The following is a 14104-nucleotide window of genomic DNA, read 5'->3' as shown; positions in this document are numbered from 1 at the left end:
AAAAGAGGGTTCACTAAGAAAAAGGAGAAGTATACAGAGCTGAGTGGAAAGAAGAAAGGAAAAGGGGACTGAAAAATAATTGAAAAGAAGAATAAGATAAAGAATAAAGAAATAATAGAAAGGGAAGAATTAAGTTAAAAGATGTGAAGAAAGATAACAGCTCCATGTCAGATATTCAACTGAAAAGAACTAAGATGAAGTGTTGTGATAAACACATTGAAATAAAATATCAAAGACAAAATCTTACGGAACTACACTGAGAAAACAAGTAGGCTGACAATGAAAAACCCAATTACTAAAATGAGAGCTACATTTTGCTATGGCATGAGCAGACACTAGAAGGTTTGAAATATAAATAGCATTGAGAGAAGAGGAAGTTTTAATCCTGCATTCATACATATCTACCCCCATTACTAAAATACTGCCAGTAACATAACACAAATGTGTAGTACAGGCAGGAGCATGGGCATCAAACTTTAGTGGAGCATGAATTAAAGAAAAGTGATTGCAGCCATTGTAGTCTCACTACCACTTCATTTTCTTCAGCTCTTGGGTGAGAGAGCAGAATTACTGTGTATGTTATTTTAGTGCCTACAATCATCCTGCTATGTCACTACATTGTCATTGTTTAAAGAAGCTTTATGATAAGTGACATATTTATAGTGTTTCCCATATTAGGGTTTTTATTAAGTGGCACACTAAAGTAGCAAGAAAAATCCATATCAAATGAGCCTCCATTTTTAATGGTTTACTGCATCTGCTCTATTTTCTGACTGCTATTTTGTTTAATGGGAGACTGAGATTCTTGAAATCTTTTGTGAAATTAATATCTTACTGGAGAGAGTTCTCCTCTAACTGAATCCAGCTATAATAAGTCCCATCATGCTTTGTTCCTCTACACCTGGACCCTGAATAGCCCTTTGTATATCTAACATCTCTTCCTGCCCTGCACCTAATTCCCATCTTCCCAAGCACTTAGTTTTGCGCTATCTCATTTCCATGATCTGGGCTGTTCAAGTGATCCATTTTCAGATAAATCAAATATTAGTGCAGGTACTGTTCCTTCACAGGTGCTTTTTATCCACAGCTGCTGCAGACTTGGACAAATAATCCAGAATGTTCCAGCACACTGCAAAGTCAGATATACTATCTGCCCATACTATCTAAAATGAATTAATATCGCAGTTACTTAAATGTGAAACTGGGGGTTTTTAATAGTCTCTTTTCAAGCCCCACAGTGTAGCTTTGCTTGTATGAATCCATGCATCAGGATGGAACTGTTCTGTGTAGCGGATGGCAGAGCAGAAGCTGCAGAAGCACACACAGTCTCACGGATTCCTCATTCATCAGCTGGCAGTTCTGGTGCACACTACTTACAGCAATTAAGAAGAAACACACTGCCATACAAACAAACAAAGGCCAATTGTATCAAGAGAACCTGTACCTGTGGGAGTACGTGGTCACAGAATTGCTGGAAAAATTCATCTGCCTCCCAGATTAGGACAGACAAATCCAAATCCAAAAGAAATGTGTTTTAATCATCACTAAAAAGTTATCAGAGTGGACTTTCATGGCTGCATGAAGAAACCAGTGTCATGCCAACCAGTGAAGTATCCAATAGCACTGTAGTAAAAGTTTGTACTTCAGTGACCACTGCAGTTTATTCAAATGTGACCAAGTTGGCTGAAATAGCAGCTAGCATTTAGATAATGCAGATGTGAACACTTTGAGAACTTTTATCATGAACATGTGCCCATGTTTTTGTGGAACAGCACACAAAAAAAAGCCCCTCATCAATTACAGAGGTTACTAATACTTCGTAGCTGCGCAGTAATTAGGTAAGATGTTTCCACAGAAACAGTCCTACCAATGCTCTTGCCCATCCTACATAGGGGAACAGAAATCCCAAGTGAACTATCCCTTGAAGTATTTCATGACTTTTTTCTCAGAAGGACATAGCTTGTTCAGGAGAGCCTGGGTCTCATCTAACACATATGCAAAGTAGACGACCTGGGATTGCCTGGGAATAAATCCAGAACTAGATTATGTAGCAGAACAGGGGTTCACCTACAGAGATGTCTGTGCCTTCCTCACATGCTCCATGCTTTTTCAATTAAGTTCTGTCCTGACAATCCACAATCGGGCAGAAGAAGGTTTGATGAAATAGTTGGCAGTTGCAGGCTGGAGGTAGCCTGAGCACTTGGCAAGCTGAAAGCAAGGTAGGGCGACTTACAAAGCCATTTGTCTGCCAGTATGGCCAACACCATCTGTACTACTGTGACCTGCTGTGCCCCAGCACAGTATCTGGGTCAAAATTTACACCAAAAGTGAAAAAATCTACAATCACTTCTAGTTTAGACATATCACACAGACGACTGTGCATCAACCATTTCTGGGGCAGACACAACTAAGTGGACTGAATGCCCGCTGCCAGTGTAACTGAAGCAGTATAAAATGGAATTTGATATAGTTTTACTGCCCTAATTTTTACATTCTGGTAAGAAAATAAATCCTGTCACTTTCCTCTCTCTGCAATTCTTGTGCTTTAAAAGACAGTAACAGGTAATGGAGGACACAACACAGAAAGGTGTGCTGCTGGAGCTTATGGTGGCAAACAAGGAAAGTCTGGAGATGTGAGGGTGGGGGAAGCCTTAACTACCGCAACCATGAGATCAAGGAGCAGGTCAATGAAAATGTTATACACCTGAGCTTCAGGACAGCTAACTTTGCCCTCTTCAGGGATCTTCTTGGAGTAATCATATGTGAATGTACCCTAGAGAGCATCCCCATGGATGAAAGATTTAACAAAAGAGGCAGGACACCTGCATGGATGAACAAGAAACTCCTATGAAAACTCATACATAAGCAAGAGGTGCATGAGCTGTAGGGGACAGGATGCCTGGGATGAATATAGGGATGTTATCGGAGTATACAGAAATGAAATGAGAAAGGCCAAGGCCCCTTTGGAATTAAATATGGCTAAGGATGTTGAGGACAACAAGACGGACTTTTTCAATTAATTTGAATATAATTCAATTTTAATATAATTTAAATAATAACAAAGGGAATACTAAGGAAAATGTGGACCCACCACTGAATGGAACAGGGAACTTTGCAGCAGAGGTTTCAGAGAAAGCTGAAATACTGAACATCTTCTTGCTTTCAGTCTTCACTGACAAGGCCAGCCCTCAGGAATCCCTGACCCAGAAGATCAGGGAGAAGGTCGGGAGGAAGGGTGACTTTCCATTGTTTGAGGAGGTTCAGGCTAGAGATAATTTAGTCGAATTTGACATCCACAGGTTCATGGGCCCTGACGGGATTCGCCCATGGGTGCTAAGGGAACTGGCACACCTCATTGTTATGGCACTCTCATCTTTGAAAGGTCATGGCAGTCAGGAGGGAGCCTGGGGACTGGAAGAAAGCAAATGTCCCCCCAATCTTCAAAAAAGAGAGAGAGGGAGGAACAGGCCAGTCAACCCCTCCTGGAACAGCACGTTCTAGAGATCATTTTAATCATGTAGAAGACAAGAACGTGATCGGGAGTAGTCAGCATGGATTCACCAAAAGGAAGTCATGCTTAACCAGACTGATTACTTTCTATGATGGGACAACTGGCTGGAGAGATGAGGGGAGAGCAGTGGGTGTTGTCTACCTGGACTTCAGCGAGGCTTTCGACATGACACCTCATAGGTGAGCTCAGGGAGGGTGGGCTGGATGAGTGGATAGTGAGGTGGATTGAGAACTGGCAGAGTTCAGAGGGTTGTTATCAGTGGCACAGGTTGAAGACCTGTCACTAGTGGTGTTCCCCAAGGTTCAGTATTGAGCCCAGTATTGCTTAAGTTATTACATGCTAGATGGATACAATCCTGAGCAGCGTGCTCTAGGATGACCCTGCTTGAGCAGGGAGGTTGGGCTACGTGGCCTTACATATTCTATGATTCTGTAAAAGAAAAGCAAGAAATACCTCCTTTGGTAGTCAAAACACAATCTGCTACAGTTTTTTAAGAGCTCAGGACCTATTTGCCGAAGTCTTATAAGTATGTTCATATTCACCTTTGAATTAATTTAAATTTAAAGGAAATTGTTCTTGGATATGTTTCACTTTCATTGCATCAAACAATAAAACCTCAGTAATCTGCATTCCACTTATGTATGAGCAGCCCAATACACCCTTCAGTTTCTTCCAATGTGTACATTAAAGGCTTTATTTTTATGGGCTGTGTTGCAGTATGCATATGAACACATGCTCACTGCTGGAACACCTCAGCAATGGATACAGATGATGAGGAAGAATGACAGTTTTCTAGAATGTTTTCTAGAATGGTCACTCATTTTTCTGCAGGTGCCCTCTTGACCATAAACTTTTTGGAGCAGAAATCATTTTTAGTATCATAACATACATCAGATATTCCTCTAGTTCTTAATAAAAGAATAACAAAATTGCAGATAATTGTAGCTAAATTACAACTCGTAAAAGGAATTAATTAAACTTTTGTGGATTAACTACCCTCTGGTTTTCATTACTTATTCACTCTGATGCTAATTTGAAAAATTCTGTAATTCACCATAGCTCTCCCTATCTTTAATGCAAATTAACAAGTTTCTACTGTAATGCAGTTATTATTATCTTCCCTTGCATATATGCACATATTTCTTTAATTAAAACATGCTGTATTTTTAAAAATCAGATTACCTGGTATAAAGGAAACAGAAAACATGAACAATGTACTCAGCCATTTAGATAAAAGCTGGGAGCTTTGAGAATGACAGAGGTCTTTTGTTGTGTTTAATAAAAATTAGGCAAATGTAAGAGAGAAATTTTAATGAGGTGGTTTCAGTGGAGGTCTTTTAGAAGCACTGCATGCATATTGTATTCATTGAGGATCCCTAACAAACCACCAATCCATTTGTAGACATTATACAGTTGTATATTACATACACTAAGTTAAGTTGTAGAAGTGAAAGACAAAAAAGTAAATAAAGAACACTATATAAATCTCAAAATCAAATAAATAATTTTTTTCCTTCTTATCAATCAAGCTGCCCTTTTCTTATAACATACATGAATTTTTACTCATTGATGCCTAAGGCTACTGTGTAGTTTCTCAATAACAGAATTTTAATACAGGAAGTGTTCTAAGACAAAATTCTACGTTCAATAGAAATGTAAGAAACATGAGGATGGGCAATCAAAATATTGAAAGGTGATTCTTTTTACATCCTTCGTTTATATGCTCAATATTTTTCATTTCCAGTGGCTTCATGAATTTCAGGCATTCATAGATTAAGAGATTATTTTGATTTTATATACAAATGAAGGTTGTCACATCACAACATTTGACAGGTGAAAACTTTTCTGATTGAAAAGTGATATCAAGCTCACCTATCCTATAATTCATTTGTATTGGTATTTTTGATATGTTTTGATACATTTGATATATTTTCCATTAGTGGGGAAGAAATACAAGAATTGTAAAGTCTTACCATTTTCACAGTTGGATTAGTTACACTATCACTCCCATCAAGATTTACTGAAGAGAATGGCAACACATCTGTCATGTAAGACATTTGCCTCCTCAGGTGTCTTCTGCTGTCATGTTACCTTGCTTTCAAGTTCTTGCTCAAGCCCAAATCTCCCAGTTGTCCGGAATGAATGTGTATTGGCTGACACTTCTGTTCAGCTGCAGAATGCAGCATCTATATCCTCAGACAGGTATGAGGTCAGGGGCCAGCAGCACAGACTGTCTTGTGTTTAAGTCCCAGTTCTGCAGACTGAAAGCAACAAGCAGTTGACTGGCACAGCAGGACCTGCTCATGCACTACAGACTTGACCAACCTGTATTGGCGAGATCTTGTTGCTGTGGCTTTTCCAAGTGGTGTGTGATGTGCCAGCAGCATCTGGATTTTCTTAATTCATGTTTTTTTGCATTGTTTCTGCAAAAAAAATTAGCATCTTCACCTTGTTGAAGCTTTTGGGATGGCAGCATGGTTAGTTCCCTAAGGAGGAAGAAGAGCAGGATGCTGTAGTCAGACAAGGAAGACTGTATTGGCAACACAAAATACTTCCCAGAAGGAGATGGCAATTGGTTCTTAAAGAGTCGGGAAGGGGGAGGAATAAAAAGGGAGAAAGCTTTAACGCAAAAGATGAACACTATTTTTAGGATGAAAAAAAAAGGAATTCTCTGGGATAAACCTGACCGCAGAAAATGAGAGTACCTGTACCACAGGACTTACTTAGCATAACATGGAGGGGAGCCAGAAGGCTGAAAAAAAAGTGGAGAAACCATCGGTTGAATGAAAAGAGGCAGAGGAAAGAAAGGAGGGGTTGACTATTGGAGAAGGAATAGGAGGATATGGATGAGGAAATTGCAGTGGGTAATGGTGTTTGTAGCTGTGGAAGTCCAGCCTATACAGTTGGGACTTATGTGTATTAATATAAACTCTCTTTCCTCTACCTGTCCGCAGAAAGGACAAGCCAGGTGGGTCTACATTAATGCACTGTTTAATCTATATTTGCACCTACAGAGTCGTGGAGACTTCCTCACCAGCATGTAGTGTGTAGGCACAGCTGCATGTATCTTCAAAGACATAGAACCTTTCTGGTGAGCATCACTTCACAAATGCGATTTGTGGCCCTGAATAGCCTGGGAAAGCATAACAAAGGAATTTTCTTTTGCCTTATAATCATGGATAGTGGCAACATGTGATGATGGGTACTGATGACCCAGATAGGACCTGTCTGCCTGCTAGAAAGACCTATCAAAGTGTGAATCCCAGCTAGGTAGCTGTCTGATGAGGTTGTATTTGGCTTAGAAAGCTGGGGTCAGCTCAGACATTGACAATACAACCTTAAGGCATGAGGAAAAAAAATGGCTGCTTCTCCTAGCAGCAACCTTTAAACAAAAATGTTATCTTTTGTATAACTAGTGAGAAAAATGAGTTTTAATGGAGTAGAACTGCCTCATGTTGTAAAACAATCTTGGCATGTAATAATCTGATTTGAGGTAAAATCTGAACAACTAAAATGTACAAACCTATCTTCTGTCTCGTGGTGAAAAAAAAGGTAGTAGAGGAAGAGACAAGTTTTCCCTGGAGGACAAAAAGGGGTTTTGGTCTCAGTTCAATGAGGAGAAAAAGTTCTAAGACATTGCTCCATGCTGGTACCTGAGTATTTAATGTGTGGGTCCAGGAAAGTACCACATAATAGCAAGCTTGCACAGACAGCACCAACAGGATGCAAACCTGGAGCTTCTACTCCAGGCTTTTGCAGCCTCATAAACAAAATGAGCAGACAGATCAGCTGAAGGGATTAGATATCATAAGGACAGTGTGTTGCCCAGTGCTATGTTGAATGTGGGTGGACTAAAGTTGAAAAAGAAACTGTGGGAATTAGAGATGAGTGTGATCTATGGGGAAATAAAGCCAGCAGGTAGGAGGTGAAGTAATTTACTTATTTGTTGAAAGGGTTGTGGTCCTTTGTCAGAGAATTTGTGTAAATGATAGACAGCAAAAGAAATTTTGTGGGATTGATAATACCAGTAATGAAAGAGTCAAAGAGGAAAATCTTTTGGCAGTTAAAACAATATTACTGTTTGTCAATTAGCATATTCCTAACTTTGAGGACCACTCATAACTGAATTCTGAGTGTTATAATTTGAATGTATCCTTACCATCTGCATACTTGAGAGCTGAAATTTTCCCATTCTGAAGTGTTTTCTGAACAATTATCCTCCACCTTGAAGGAAAAGAGAGAATCTCCTAGGCTAGGAAATGTATTACAATCTCATTGAAAAAAGAGTCAGTGTTGGAGTAGCAAGGACCACTAACCTGCAGCTCACAAATTAAGGCAAGGAGGTGAAAAGGTCCTACTTTTGTCGAGATTTGTGCTTGTTACTTGTGTGTACCTTGCAGAGTTTCACAGCTGATGTCAATCAGCAGAGCCTGCCATTGAGTATAAGTGATGCTGCACTAATATACTCCCACAGAGAATTAGGCCCACAATGTGTTAAATGTTCTGGATTGGGAATGAATGTGGTATTATATTTGAATTCCAAATGAGTGCTGCATCATTTGTTTCTTTCTTATCTGGCAGTTGGAAAGTTGGAGACATTGCATGTGAAAAAGAATAATGTTACACTTATTTTGAGCAGTTGACAGACATGGCTGGAAGCCTGATATGATTAATACCTCAATAATAGGGCTTCAGTAAGTTAGTCCCAATGGATTCACAACCTAGAAAGAGTGCCAAGATACTAATAATAGTTAAGGTACTTTTATAAGATAACGAATTCCATTTTTAGCTTTGTTTTACCAAGGAGCTTTTATAATGCATTAAACTCAAGAGACTTAAGGAGATCTCTTAAACACAAGTGGGTGGAAAGGAAGTGGTTGCAAGGACATGTGAATACCAGCTCTGAGCAGAAATAGCCTGAGATACCTATCTTCATATTCATTTCCTTAGCAACACCTTGAGAATTTTTCCCTCAGATATTCAGATATAAGGAAATTTTTATGTCTTTCTCTTCTAGGATATCTGTGGAAGAGATGCTGCCCCACCCAGTAGGGAAAAGCAAAATATTAAACTCAAATGCATATAATCTCAGCTGCAAAGTAGGGCCAAAAATCATCAAAAAGTTCTCCTTTTTGTGTTTTCTTTCATTCCTAAAGCAGCAGGAACATTCAGATCTCTTTCCTTCCCCTCACTAGACTTAAGGACAAGGGATGTCTTTACAGTGACAGAAATCCAAAACCTATAGAAAGACCTTGTCTGTAGATGCCTTCTTTCTGCATCAGCCAGCAAGTGGAATGAAGTTCTACTTACGGAACAATATCATTCCAGGAGTTATCCTTATCCAGACAATACACTTCCAGTCCAGGAAAAACTCATTTTGGATATGTTATTTTTTACTTGTTTTACAGCATCTTTATGGATAGGGGTGTCAGCTGAGCTGGTAAGAAACTTTATAGTAGATCCAGTGGTGAGTTCAAGCCTTGCTCTGGTGACGTGCCAAGTACCAGCAGCAGGCAGCTCAGCCATGATAGCTTACCTGGTTATTCACACTGGAGGATCAGAGGCAGTAGCACAGGTGCTGACCACTCCATATTTTTATGTAGCTTTGCTCTGTAGTCTGGTGTGCCTTTACAGAATGGCTTATTCAGGCTCGTATGCATAAAGAGGTTCTCACAGCAATAAGAACCTTATTGAACTGGGCACTGTGCATGCATGTTATTATAAACAGTGCCTGTCTAATAAATCTTTAGTCTAATTACAGAAAAGGGGGAGAAGAAGGAAGTATACCATAGGAATTTTGAGAATACAAAAAAAAAAACATTTAGGGGGAAATACATGTGTTGGAGTAAAGGCAGGTAATGTCATTGAAACAGAATAGCAGAGTGCAGCAGCACTGAGTTTGGTGGAGCCACAGATGGTGAGCCCCTGCAGGAATGTGGAGAAGGAGGGATGTGGTCACAAGGACAGGCTAAGGTGCCTTTCAATGTAAAGTCTTTCACGGGTGGTAAACGGACAAGGTGAAAGATAAAATATAATGAGATTTAGGCTAAGGAAGAGATTGAAATATGTATGGGCAAAAATTAAATAATAGATGTTAAGGTGTGATGGAATAAATTTTATAATAAATAGGGGAATGTAAACAACACAAATCCCAAACTGTGATATGGAATAAAGGGGAAAAAATTATGTCAGTCAGTAATTAAGACTGCAGGCTTACTTTGGATAATATTTAGCTCAAACTTTTAATGCTGAAAAAAGCAAAAGTCTGCCCTATCACTTTACAAGTAATTCTAAAATAAATTGATTTTCCTTTTAAATTATCTTCAGTCAGAACTTAACTTTTATAAACTACAGTTTTGCTAAGAAAGTTGATTAATCTACTTAATAATTGTAAACTTGCCTATTCATCTTCTGACTTTGAGAGGTCTTCTTTTGCTTTCCATGTCTATTTGAGAAATAATTTAGTTTGAAAGCTATCACCAAAGCATGCTCCTGTCTGCTGTTCTTTATCTGCTGATGAATTGAGCTTGTAGATATCAACTCCAAAGTGAGTTATATTTAAGTTCTCTTAAACTGACAAATGTGATCAGATATGAAAAAGTGGTGATTTTACACTTTAAAGTATAAAAATGTAGCTTATTCACATTTTGATTGCTGTTTGAATTATTTCATCTCTTTTTTCCCTGAGTTCACTTAAGCCTAGGATTTGAGCTGATAAATCAATGCTAGCGTGCACTCCCCCACTAATGCTTTTAATGGGCACTCTCTTTGGAAGTTAAACATTCTAGTAAATCGCTCAAACAGTCTTGAAAGGCTAAACACAGCTTTGAAATCTTTCTCATGTTGCATAAGGTTGTCTTAAGCTTTCAACATAATTGTAAAAGTACAAAGCCTTGAAACTAAAATTGTGTTGTAATAACCAACTTCATTGCTATAGTCACAGTGGTTGTTATGATGATCCAAATTCTCACCATTGTGTTAATGTAGATTTTCAATTCCTGCATGCATTATTTTTGAAGCCTTGTAGGCCATTTCCTTTTCAAAGTTTCAGAAATATTCTTAGTTACATAACAGATGAATAAACAGCACAATGTTTGCAGATTCTTTCTGTCTACTCACTGTGAGTAGCAATATCTTCCTCTCATTATCAAATGCTTCTTTTTTAATGTTCAGTTAAATCAAGTGAGCATGAAATAAATATTTAATGCATAGAGACTACCTGAGAAAAATCTTTGTTTCAATCTTACTCCTGTTCATAGCTGCAAGGAGAGATCTTATTTAACTGTACAATGTGAATGTAATAGGACATTTATTTTTAGGAGCTCTCCAATTGTTTTCCTATCACACTGCTCAGTCTATTCAATTACCTATCTTTTCTGAAAATGCCAGTTGTCCCAAACGCTTTGATGTCCATTGACAGCAACTGCTAGTAAAGCAGTGATCATGAAGACAGTCCACACAGCCACTAGCAAGAGCACTGCTTCACTGCCCTGTAACACATTTGCCAGCCTAATATTCAGTTCTCAAATATCTCACACATTTCAATGCCTCCTTCCTCCTCTTGTCCCTGAAAAATAAATCTCCAACCAGTTTGCTATGTTAGAAAGCCAGCATTACTTTATTAACAGTGCTGGAAGCATGGGGATTGCTCATAAAGCAATGCATACTCAGCAACCTCACAGAACAGGTTATATTCTTGAAACTAATACATATTTATCACATTTGTATTACATATTCATTACATAGGCTGAATACATGCATTTATGCTAATTATTTATGGACTTATTTGGATATGGTTCTGGATCTTCTAATGAATCTCTTCTCCTTGAGAGTGTCTCAAATATGTGGTCAGGTCATAATGGACTTCCTTTATCATTCTTTGCCCTGACACACAATCCTTGTTCTCAAAACTAAGACATTTGCTAGTACATGTTTATCACTGATGTAGGTAAATAAGGAAGCAATTCCTGGCTCAAGAATATTCATCACAGATATAGGGATCAAACACTATAGCACTAAAGTTAAAAGAATTTTCCAACATCTTCCCCCACTGCTGCATAGACTCCTTTAAAAAAAAGGGACTTACAATCTGATTATTAAAATTATTAGAGAAATGCTTCAGCCCAAATTAATATGCAAATGAGACCATTTGCAAATGGCAATAGTATGGCTTTTATTTAACAGTAAATGCAAGGAGAGAGAGAGAGAGAAAGAAAAAAAGAAAAAGGGGAGTGGGGGAGAGAAAGAGAGTGACAGAGAAACAGAAGAAAAGAAAATATCCCCACTCCGTGGATCCCCATGGCGTCCTGTTGATCCTGTTCTTCTGGTCTTCTTGGCGGTGAGAGTCCTGCAAAACACAGAGTCCAATGGATTAATATATGTTCAGGCCAGGTGGGAGTGCCCAGGTACCTCCCCTTGCAGAAGGGCAAGTTTGACACACTCTCTTGCAACAGACTCTGGATCTGTTGCATCACTTTGCATCACGTGCAGTCATCTGGTGGAAGGCGTGAGGAATCAGTCTCAGGGTGGTTTGGGGGGTCTTTGATGGTTTGTGATGCCTCCTCAGCTGCCTCCCACGTGAATGTCCCATGGATGTGGCCTTCCTGGGTTGGGGGGGTTTACACCTGAGCCAGTTTGTGTAAGGGAGGATGGGTGTTCACTGCCTCTGACCAGAGGTTATGCCACACATCCAAAACTCTCCTCCTCCCCTTGGTTGGGGGACAGTCTGTGGAAACCTGGCCTCAGCAGATGAGCCTGTGGGCTGTGGCCTTCCCCACCCTGAACCCAGCCAGAGCTGCTGGGTTTGGCTTTCCTTGTGGATATATTCCTCTCCCTCAGCCCTGTTTACTTCTCCCTAGACCTGAGATAATTGGCCTCTAGTGTCAGCTTAATCTTATCTCAAGATCCTTTAGGTGGATTAACTCACAGTCCAAAGTTCCAGTCAGGAGGCATATTCAGGAAAGGGTGGGCTTAAGTGGTCACAGCTTCTTTATACAGTTTTGCCATAATGGGCAAAAAGTCCGTCATAACTATGTTTAAGCCATTAAGCATAACATTTCAGTCTCTCACACTTGTTTGGTAATGCTCTCCTGACAAACATCAAACTCCTGACATCTGTTACTGAATCCTTTTTAGCATTGTGGTGCTCCAAAAGGACACCTGCTGTCATGGATCAGACAGAAATCTGGGAGGCAGGAGTTTCTCACACCTAATTTTGTCATTTATTTATATTTCCCTTATGTTCATCTGTGAGTATGTCAATTTACCACAAATTAAAGATCTGTGGCCTTGAAAACACATTAATATTGTAAAAGGGAGCTGTTCTTAAAAGCAAATCAGAAAGAGCTAAAGGCATCTCCTTCAGTGAGACTACCACTCACCAGGTCACAGGGGCACTACTTGAATTACTGTACTAGTTTGAAAACAAACCAGTGGGAGGCACCAAGTCAGAATAACAATTTAATGGAAATTAAAGAAAAGGGAAAAAAAGTAAAAGAAAACACTGTCAAACTGACAGAGTCAAGGTACAACCTGACACCCTGTTAGGCAGGGTGGTGGTAGCAGTCTGGTAGAATGGTGGCTGCAGTCCTCTGAAGCAGTGATCCTGTAGTAAAACAGTCTGCTCTTCCTCAGAAAGTCCAGTGGTGGCTATGTAGCTCCTGTCCTCTGGAAATCCAGTGGGAAGGGTTGTCTCTGGTGGTCAGAGTCCCAGATTATATCCACGATGGGATGCTTGGTTCCTCCCTCTGGGTGGAGCATCTCACAATGGGGTAATGAGTCATGAGGCCAAGTGTTGATGAGGCTCATTAACAGAAGATAGTCCAGAGGGAGTTATCTCTGAGTCAGGCGGCAGGACAATGATGGGCCATTAACAGAAAGATAGTCTGGGGGGAGGAGGCAAGGAAACACTGCCCCACCTGATTTCAACAGCTGATGGGGATGGTAATAGAATACACTGCAACCCAGGACAATTACTCAAACTGCTCTAAAAGTTGTAAGTACCACCTACAGTACATTGCTATTAGCCTAAAAACACACTGTAATAAATGGTGAAACAAATACTGTTTCTTAATTTATGAGGATTAGGGGAGCATTTTGTTTTCACTCACGAGAATAATATCATATTAACTCAGAAGATTATAGCTAAACAGAAGATATATTTAGAAATAATGTATGTAATTTCTGTATTGTGTATTTCAAATCCACAGAGAAAAACTACCAAATGAGGCACTGAGTACCAACAATGAAACACAGTACAATTAGACAGCTCAGAGATTACCTCAAATGGGCTTGATATACTGAATTACTCACTTGCAAGATTATACCAAAGGTACAAGAGGAGAAGTATAAATATCACAAGACGATCACTTATACAGTTAAAATAGAGAACATCACAGCAACAGCAATGGTCTAAACCTCACAGGAGACAGAAAAATGCAATGTGATGCTTCTACTTTCTGCAATAGCTTTATTATTACTATTTCATAGAAGAATCCTCCAGTGGAAGATACGTTACCCACTTGTGCATGCTAGCAGTCTAGCTCATTGCTCCTCTTCAGCAGCCTGGTTTATATGGACTAAAAATCACTGAGC

General features: G+C 39.4%; 1 long non-coding RNA gene across 1 annotated transcript; it reads right to left on the bottom strand.

Annotated features, from left to right (window-relative positions):
* Positions 1 to 11659: 11659 nt before the first annotated feature.
* Positions 11660 to 13085, bottom strand: LOC109144110. Its single transcript, XR_002044625.2, has 2 exons — positions 13043 to 13085; positions 11660 to 11858 (listed from the first exon to the last, which is right to left on the bottom strand). It is a non-coding gene; the product is annotated as an uncharacterized LOC109144110 (long non-coding RNA).
* Between the last annotated feature and the right edge of the window lie 1019 nt (positions 13086 to 14104).

Source organism: Corvus cornix, chromosome 1A (genome assembly GCF_000738735.6).
Source record: "Corvus cornix cornix isolate S_Up_H32 chromosome 1A, ASM73873v5, whole genome shotgun sequence".
Classification (NCBI taxonomy): domain Eukaryota; kingdom Metazoa; phylum Chordata; class Aves; order Passeriformes; family Corvidae; genus Corvus; species Corvus cornix.
The sequence above is the reverse complement of the archived record's forward strand: the minus strand, read 5'-3'. Positions and strand labels throughout refer to the sequence as shown.